This window comes from Pinus tabuliformis, chromosome 3_1 (assembly GCF_031772625.1).
Source record: "Pinus tabuliformis cultivar Carrire ecotype Pingquan chromosome 3_1, CPIR1, whole genome shotgun sequence".
Taxonomy (NCBI): domain Eukaryota; kingdom Viridiplantae; phylum Streptophyta; class Pinopsida; order Pinales; family Pinaceae; genus Pinus; species Pinus tabuliformis.
This window is the reverse complement of record NC_142301.1, coordinates 983289826-983299168: the sequence shown is the minus strand read 5'-3', so window position 1 is coordinate 983299168 and position 9343 is coordinate 983289826.

Here is a 9343-nt window from a genome sequence, read left to right as displayed (position 1 = left end):
TTAAAGTTGCATGAGTCAATCTCAGCATACTAGATCAAGGAAATTGAATTGAACGCATTTTTTTTAAGTTTTATTGTGAAATTGTCACTCCTGGTGACTACTAAGAGAAGTTGTAGTGCCAAGTCTAGGGTGTAGCCTCGGCCGATGAGTTCAATGAGTGGGATAAATATTTTCTCTAGCATTTTTTACAGTGATCATTTTGATGATCCTTTTTCAAAGATTCCATGCAGAAATATTTTTTGAGCCGGGCAATATTTTTTATTCAATTAGTATTTTTGAGTTAGAAGAATTATTTGATAAACAAACTGATTTTATTGATGACCATGAATATCAGGAGCTACAGTCTATTTCACATGATCTTACAATTGAAGAGTTACCAGCTATGAGAAACTGTGTAACCAATTGAGTCAAGAATTTGTTGAAGATCTAGATGATGACCAAAGAGATGATCAAGGTAAGACAGGATTGAGAGCACAATGAATACATGAGGGATGCAAGAGTGTGTTCAAGGGAAATAACAATTCTTATCCAAAGTAGTCCATTGAACAAGACTTAAGAACATTTGATGATGGGAGTGAATTTGCTAAAAAGGTTGAAATTAATTGGTATCATCCTATTTGTAGCAAGAAGTTATATCTAGAGTTCATAACATGGAGTAAGAAGAAGAAACAAGTTGAAAATACCAAATTTTGGAGCACCAAATTCAAGAAAAAAGTTTCATCAATATATTGTATCAAAGAAAGTAAAAATTAAATATTTCAGTCATGTTTGTAAGCCTAGCTGAGACTTAGACCAATGGTGAGTTAACATTTAGGTCGTGATTAAGGGGAGGTGTTAGAAATAATCACCACTATATCAAGTACATTCTAGATTGTTGTTGTCAGTCCGTAGAAATAGTTGGCATGTTTAGGTAGAAAATAAATGAGAGTCAGTGAAATAACTATAGATTTACGGTTGGATTTATGTATAAATCGCATTCTATGGAATAAAATCAATAATCTTTTGTGTTCAGCTTTCTCCTCTAATAATAAGAAGACCCTTTGTAATAAATTACATATATCTAATGAGAAAATAATATAAAATAACCATATATAAACCTATTATGTAAACATAATGCAATCGTGAGACAAATCCGAGATTAAACATGGAAATTGTAGGGAATTATCAATCCATGTCAATCATATAACTTGCAAGCACCCACTCCCTACCTCAAATATGCATATATGTGAGAGCAGTGGTGTTATCCTGAATTTCAAATTCAAGAAATGGAAACAACAACTTTTGGTTCAATGGCATTATCCCTAAATCTCTGCATATATCAAAGGCAGTAAAACACTAGTAAAAGGCCAGTGAAACACCCATCTATCCAATGGAGTAAAGAGCATAATGAGATATGCTATGTTTGAACACTCTATCAAAACTTATCCACTCAAGGTAGGAATGAGGGTTGCTTCTATCTAGTAAACAAAATTTCTTCTAAAATAAAGTTAACTCAACTATGGCAACTACATTAGTCAATGGAGAAACTAATGATATGTTAGGTGATCTAAACCGAGCAATAAATATTGAAATTTATGACATTGTCAATGGTGACCCACAGTAAGATATGGATATTTTCTTCTCACTCCTATTCTTAGGATTGTGCTTCAATAATGCAAAGAATTAAATATTGAGGATTTTCACAGTGCATTATTGGATATCATTTTTTGGGATTCAACTGCGTTAAGTAAGTAATTCATCTATGACCATTTCCATGAGAGGTAGTCATAACTAACTAATTTCTCACGATTTTTGAATAGTCCACTTAGCACTCATTGCATCGGGAGATGCTCACACGGGTGAAGAAGTGGGTTTGAAACTAGAGAAATAAATCACATGGCGTCAATCATCACTTCCAGGGCTTGCACTCGGTAACCAGGACTTCCTAGGAGGTCACCCATCCCAGATCTCCTCTGGCTCAAGCACGCTTAACTGTGGAGTTTTCCCTAAAATCAAGCCCACTTAGCTTGCTACCCCATTTGCAAAACCTTAGCAAGTATTGTGCCTCATGAACCATTCAATTAGAGTTCCCTTCACTCTTTTGAATTAATTATTGGGGGTTTTCGCATTGCATTATTGGATATCATTTTTTGGGATTCAATTGTGTTAAGTAAGTCATTCATCTATGACCCTTTCCATGAGAGGTATTTGTAACTGACTAATTCCCTCATTATTTTTGAATAGTCCACTTAGCGCTCATTGCATCGGGTGATGCTCACATGAGTGAAGAATTGGGATTGAAACTAGAGAAATAAATCACATAGCGTCAGTCATCACCTCCGGGGCTTGCACCTGGTAACCAGGACTTCCCGGGAGGTCACCCATCCCAGATCGCCTCTGGCTCAAGCACGCTTAACTATGGAGTTTTCCCCACAATCAAGCCCACATAGCTTGTTACCCCATTTGCAAAACCTTAGCAAGTATTGTGCTTGATGAACCATTCAAGTCGAGTTCCCTTCACTCTTTTGAATTAAGTATTGGGGGTTTTCGCAGTACATTATTGGATATCATTTTTTGGGATTCAACTGCGTTAAGTAAGTCATTCATATATGACCATTTCCGTGAGAGGTAGTTGTAAATGACTAATTTCTCATGATTTTTGAATAGTCCACTTAGCACTCATTGCATCGGGTGATGCTCATAGGGGTGAAGAAGTGGGATTGAAACTAGAGAAATAAATCACATAGCGTAATCATCACTTCTGGGGCTTGCACACAGTAACCAGGACTTCCTGGGAGGTCACCCATCCTAGATCGCCTCTAGCTCAAGTGCACTTAACTGTGGAGTTTTCCCCACAATCAAACCCACTTAGCTTGTTACCCCATTTGTAAAAGTTTTGCAAGTATTGTTCCTCATGAACCATTCAAGTAGAGTTCCCTTCACTCTTTTGAATTAAGTATTGGGGGTTTTTGCAGTGCATTAGTGGATATCATTTTTTTGGGAAATCATCACTTCCAAGGCTTGCACCTGGTAACCAGGACTTCCCAAGAGGTCACCCATCCTAGATCGCCTCTGGCTCAAGTGCACTTAACTGTGGATTTAACCCCACAGTACTTGTTGAGGTTTTGCAAATGGGGTAACAAGCTAAGTGGGCTTGATTGTGGGGAAAAATCCATAGTTAAGCACGCTTGAGCCAGAGGCGATCTGGGATGGGTGACCTCCGAGGAAGTCCTGGTTACAGGGTACAATCCTCAAAAGTGATGATTGACAATATGTGATTTATTTCTCTAGTTTCAATCCCACTTCTTCACCCATGTGAGCATCACCCAATGTGATGAGTGCTAAGTGGACTATTCAAAAATCATGAGAAATTAGTTAGTTACGACTACCTCTCATGGAAATGGTCATAGATGAATGACTTACTTAACACAGTTGAATCTGAAAAAAATGATATCCAATAATGCACTGCGAAAACCCCCAATGCTTAATTCAAAAGAGTGAAGGGAACTCTACTTGAATGGTTCATGAGGCACAATACTTGCTAAGGTTTTAAAAATGGGGTAGTAAGCTAAGTGGGCTTGATTGTGGGGAAAACTCCACAGTTAAGCACGCTTGAGAAAGAGGCGATTTGGGATGGGTGACTTCCAGGGAAGTTCTGGTTACCACGTGCAAGCCCCGGAAGCAATGATTGACGCTATGTGATTTATTTCTCTAGTTTCAATCCCACTTGTTCACCCCTGTGAGCATCACCCGATGCAATGAGTGCGAAGTGGACTATTCAAAAATAATGAGAAATTAGTAAGTTATGACTACCTCTCATGGAAATGGTCATAGATGAAAGACTTACTTAACGCGGTTGAATCCCAAAAAATGGTATCAGCCCCAATACTTAATTCAAAAGAGTGAAGGGAACTCTACTTGAATGGTTCATGAGGCACAATACTTGCTAAGGTTTTGAAAATGGGATAGAAATCTAAGTTGGCTTGATTGTGGGGAAAACTCCACAGTTAAGCGTGCTTGAGCCAAAGGCAATCTAGGATGGGTAACCTCCCGAGAAGTCTTGGTTACCGGGTGCAAGCCCAGGAAGTGATGATTGATGCTATGTGATTTATTTGTCTAGTTTCAATCCCGCTTCTTCACCCCTATGAGCATCACCTGTTGGAATTATGATACAAGTGTTGTCCTTGATGGCAACTCACTCAGAGACAGGTACAAGTGATGTCAACTTGATCAGAGGACAGATCTCAGTACAGCAGGACAAGAAAAAGATATATGTAGGTTCATTAAGGAAAACCAGCGTGTACACGCAGGTTGGCTTCAGGAAAAACGCGTACATGTGAAAAGTACCTTTGGTCCGTGGCGGTTAGTCCTTGGAAGTTGTGCCTATGGTTTTGGACCATGGTGTCTCGACGGGCGTGTCGATCCCTAGTTTTGAAGTTGATGTTATTGTGTTACTATGGTTTTGGTCCGTGGTATTGTGAAGTGCCTAAGGCTATATAAGGAGAAGATCATTAGGCAAAGTGAAGTAAGCAATGTGTGTCTGATGAAGTGAGAAGATCTGGTATTGCTGGTTATCTGTTCGGGACGCTTGGCAAGGGTCGGATCTGACAGCGAAGGTATAAGTAATTATTTCTAGATCTGCACGCGGGTTGCCTTTGGAGAAAGTGCGTATACACGCGGTTTTGGTATATCGAAGTAGCGTATGCATAATAAGATTTGATATTTCAGGTTGCTGTTGATTCTGGTGGTTTTTGCAGAGTTCTGGGCTCTGGTTTGTGTTCTGTGTTCTTGATGACAGGGTTTCAGTGATTCAGTATTGGGTGATCTAGAGAATTGTGATGCAAGTATAAGTTGATGATTGTATTGCAGCAGTGTTTGTTTTATACTCATGGATCCAGTCTGAAAATTGATGAAACGTGGTCCCTGTAGGAAAGAAGGTTGTAGCCTTCTGTAGGGTCAGCACCTACGTACTAGTAAATGGATCAGCTAGTACAAGAGCTGAGGGGGTTGTAGCTCCCTTCCAAAAGTAGTTGGAAAATGAGAGAGGGTTGTAGCCCTCTGTAGGTTGTAGCCTGCGTACTGGTATAAGGCTGCACCAGTACAAAAGATTGTAAACTGAAGATTCTTATTAAAGAAAGAAAGAGACGACTTGCAACAGGTGGTTTTCACCCACATTGGGTTTCCACCTTATATCATGGTGTTCATGTGTGTGGCTTTTATGTGATGATCTGTTCTGTTATACTGCACCTGTTTACTGTCAATGTGGTTAATAATGTTCTGATGCATTTACTGAAGATAAGCTAACTGAATCATAAGATTTCTTGATATACACTAGTTTCTTTAGACACAATAGCGTGTACACGCTGGTTCACTTAACTAAAGTAGCGTATATGTTTCTGAGCATGAAATTTGAAAAGTTTTATTGATCTGATAATACTGATTCACCCCCCCCCTCTCAGTATTATTTCCAACAATTGGTATCAGAGCAGGTCCTTCAGAGGAAGCTTGATCGCTTGAAGGAAAAGATCCATCAGAATGGCTAATCCAGAAAGAGAGGCACACATCAGGCCACCAGTCTTTGACGGGAACAATTTTACCCACTGGAAGATAAGAACCACTGCATATCTACAATCTCTTGGAGCAGAAGTTTGGGGAATCGTAGAAGGAGGATACAAATTCCCATCAGCAACTCCTACAGATCCAGTAGAGAAAAAGCAATATGAGCTCAATGCCAAAGCTGTTACTGTCCTATTGAGTAGTCTAACACAATCAGAATTTATGAAGATCATGCATTTCAAATCAGCCAAGGAAATATGGGACAAAATCGTTATAAGCTACGAAGGAGATGATCAGGTAAAAAGAGCAAAGCTTCAAACTCTCAGAATCCGGTATGAAACTCTTAAGATGCATAGTAATGAAAGCATAGCTAATTATTTCCTGCGTATGGATGAGATTGTAAATTGTATGAGGGATCTGGGTGAAGAATTTGAGGAAGTTGTCTTAGTTGAAAAGGTTTTGAGATCTCTGTGTGCTAAATTTGATTCTAAAATATCTGCCATAGAAGAAAAGGAGAATGTGCAGAAAATCACCATGTCACAGCTTCACGGGATCTTAACTGCTTTTGAAATGCGACAAGAGGTACCATCAGAAGCCGCATTCGAAGCGTCAGAGGAATAAGATGAGGTAAATTTTGTTAAGAATCTTGAATAGGGAACTGGACAGTTCAAAGGTAAGCTACCTTTCAAATGTTTTCTATGTGGTAGAGTTGGTCACTATGCTGCTAGATGCCCTCATAACAAAGGAAATATATCTGAAGAAGATGGTAGAAGCTATTATACCCATATTAAAAGTTCATTCAATGATAGTGAAGATATTAGAAGTCTCATGGCACATGAAAAGAAGAATGCTTCATCCAATAATAGTGAAGATATTAGAAGTCTCATGGCACATGAACAGAAGAATGCAGAAACTGAAGAAGTTACCAAATTAAACGAACAATTGGAGACAGAAACCAGGGTAAGGGAGCAATTGCAGGATATAGTAAAGGATCAGAGCATAACTATTCAGAGACTTGAATCAAAGATCCTCTCTCTAAAAGAAGATCTTAAAAAATCAAGAGAACAGAACAGAGAAGCTCTTGAAGATCAATAACATGAAGTGATCAAACTAAAGCAACAAGTGGAAGAAGGAAGAAAAGCTGAAGAAGACCTAAGGAATCAATATCTGAAAAAGGAAGAACAACATCAAGTTGAGGTAAATATCTTGAAAGGTAAATTAGAAGAAAAGGATAAGCTTTTACGATTTCAAGATAGTACTAAAGTCTTGGACGATATTCTTAATAGTCAAAGGTCTCCTGCTATCAAAACTGGTCTTGGTTTTCATGAATATGTTGAAGGTGAATCTAGTTCACAAGGTGAGGCAAGAAACTCTAATGAGAAATCTGAAATGTTCAACAAGGAACAACCAAGGAAAGAAATTCCTCAAGGAAGATCCTTTACTCCTAACTATGGACGTGATAGACGATTATTTCCTCCACTGAATAATGTTGAATGTTATGTATGTCATAATCTTGGACATGTTGCAGCCAGATGTAGAAGTAGAATGGTTCAAGACCATTACAAAAGATCATCGCATCCCAGGTATTTCAGAGGATATTGCTTTGCCTGCAATGCATATGGACACATAGCAATTGATTGCGATAGAAGGAACATGAAATATGTAAGATGTTATACATGCAACAACTATGGGAATAAAGCAAGGGAATGCAGGAGCAGATTTCAAAATTCAAAACAAGAGGACCATACATCATAACAGTTCCAGGAATTGAAGAAGACAGAGACAGAAAGGTGTGGCATAATTCAGACAGCTGACACAACAGACACAGGGGAATCTGAAAGTGATGAATTTCAGTATTCCATCTTGCATACGCTGATATAATGAAGACAAGTCGCGTATATACGCGAGTTACAGGCTGCAAAGTCGCGTATATGTAGAAAGGGCAGCAGAACAGACCCAGGAAAAGGTTCAGTCATGGTTGGCTCAGGCTCAGGGGGAGCATAAAGGGCAGCAGAACAGACTCAGGAAATGGTTCAGTCATGGTTGGCTCATGCTCAGGGGGAGCATACACTTCAAATTATTCATTGTTGGCATTATGGTTGGAATTTGCTGATGAAACTAAATGATACATCTTGTTGTTTGATCAAAGGAATGGTATTGCAGGCTTATGTGTATGGTACAGATCATATATGATAAATGTTAGTTATTGTTGGTCTTAGAACCTGCATCTGCTCAGGGGGAGCATGGATAGATTGGTACACTTTGGCATACACAAAGGGGGAGCACATTTGGAGATTTCAGCAGGTACTCGGGGGGAGTATGGACAGCAGAAGGTATACCAAAGAAGAGAATATCTTGGTCCGCCCTTTGCCCTTGATGTCAAAGGGGGAGAGTGACTTGGTGTGGTGGTTGCCATCAAGTCCAAAGGGGGAGATTGTTGGCATTATGATACAAGTGTTGTCCTTGATGGCAACTCACTCAGAGACAGGTACAAGTGATGGCAACTTGATCAGAGGACAGATCTCAGTACAGCAGGACAAGAAAGAGATATACGCAGGTTCATTAAGGAAAACCAGCGTGTACACGCAGGTTGGCTTCAGGAAAAGCGCGTACATGTGAAAAGTACCTTTGGTCCGTGGCGGTTAGTCCTTGGAAGTTGTGCCTATGGTTTTGGACCATGGTGTCTCGACGGGCGTGTCGATCCCTAGTTTTGAAGTTGATGGTATTGTGTTACTATGGTTTTGGTCCGTGGTATTGTGAAGTGCCTAAGGCTATATAAGGAGAAGATCATTAGGCAAAGTGAAGTAAGCAATGTGTGTCTGATGAAGTGAGAAGATCTGGTATTGCTGGTTATCTGTTCGGGACGCTTGGCAAGGGTCGGATCTGACAGCGAAGGTATAAGTAATTATTTCTAGATCTGCACGCGGGTTGCCTTTGGAGAAAGTGCGTATACACGCGGTTTTGGTATATCGAAGTAGAGTATGCATAATAAGATTTGATATTTCAGGTTGCTATTGATTCTGGTGGTTTTTGCAGAGTTCTGGGCTTTGGTTTGTGTTATGTGTTCTTGATGACAGGGTTTCAGTGATTCAGTATTGGGTGATCTAGAGAATTGTGATGCAAGTATAAGTTGACGATTGTATTGCAGCAATGTTTGTTTTATGCTCATGGATCCAGTCTGAAAATTGATGAAACGTGGTCCCTGTAGGAAAGAAGGTTGTAGCCTTCTGTAGGGTCAGCACCTACGTACTAGTAAATGGATCGGCTAGTACAAGAGCTGAGGGGGTTGTAGCTCCCTTCCAAAAGTAGTTGGAGAACGAGAGAGGGTTGTAGCCCTCTGCAGGTTGTAGCCTGCGTACTGGTATAAGGCTGCACCAGTACAAAAGATTGTAAACTGAAGATTCTTATTAAAGAAAGAAAGAGACGACTTGCAGCAGGTGGTTTTCACCCACATTGGGTTTCCACCTTATATCATGGTGTTCATGTGTGTGGCTTTTATGTGATGATCTGTTCTGTTATACTGCACCTGTTTACTGTCAATGTGGTTAATAATGTTCTGATGCATTTATTGAAGATAAGCTAACTGAATCATAAGATTTCTTGATATACGCTAGTTGCTTTAGACACAGTAACGTGTACACGCTAGTTCACTTAACTGAAGTAGCGTATATGTTTCTGAGCATGAAATTTGAAAAGTTTTATTGATCTGATAATACTGATTCACCCCCCCCCCCCCCTCAGTATTATTTCCAACATCACCCGATGCAATGAGTGTTAAGTGGAATATTAAAAAATCATTAGAAATCAG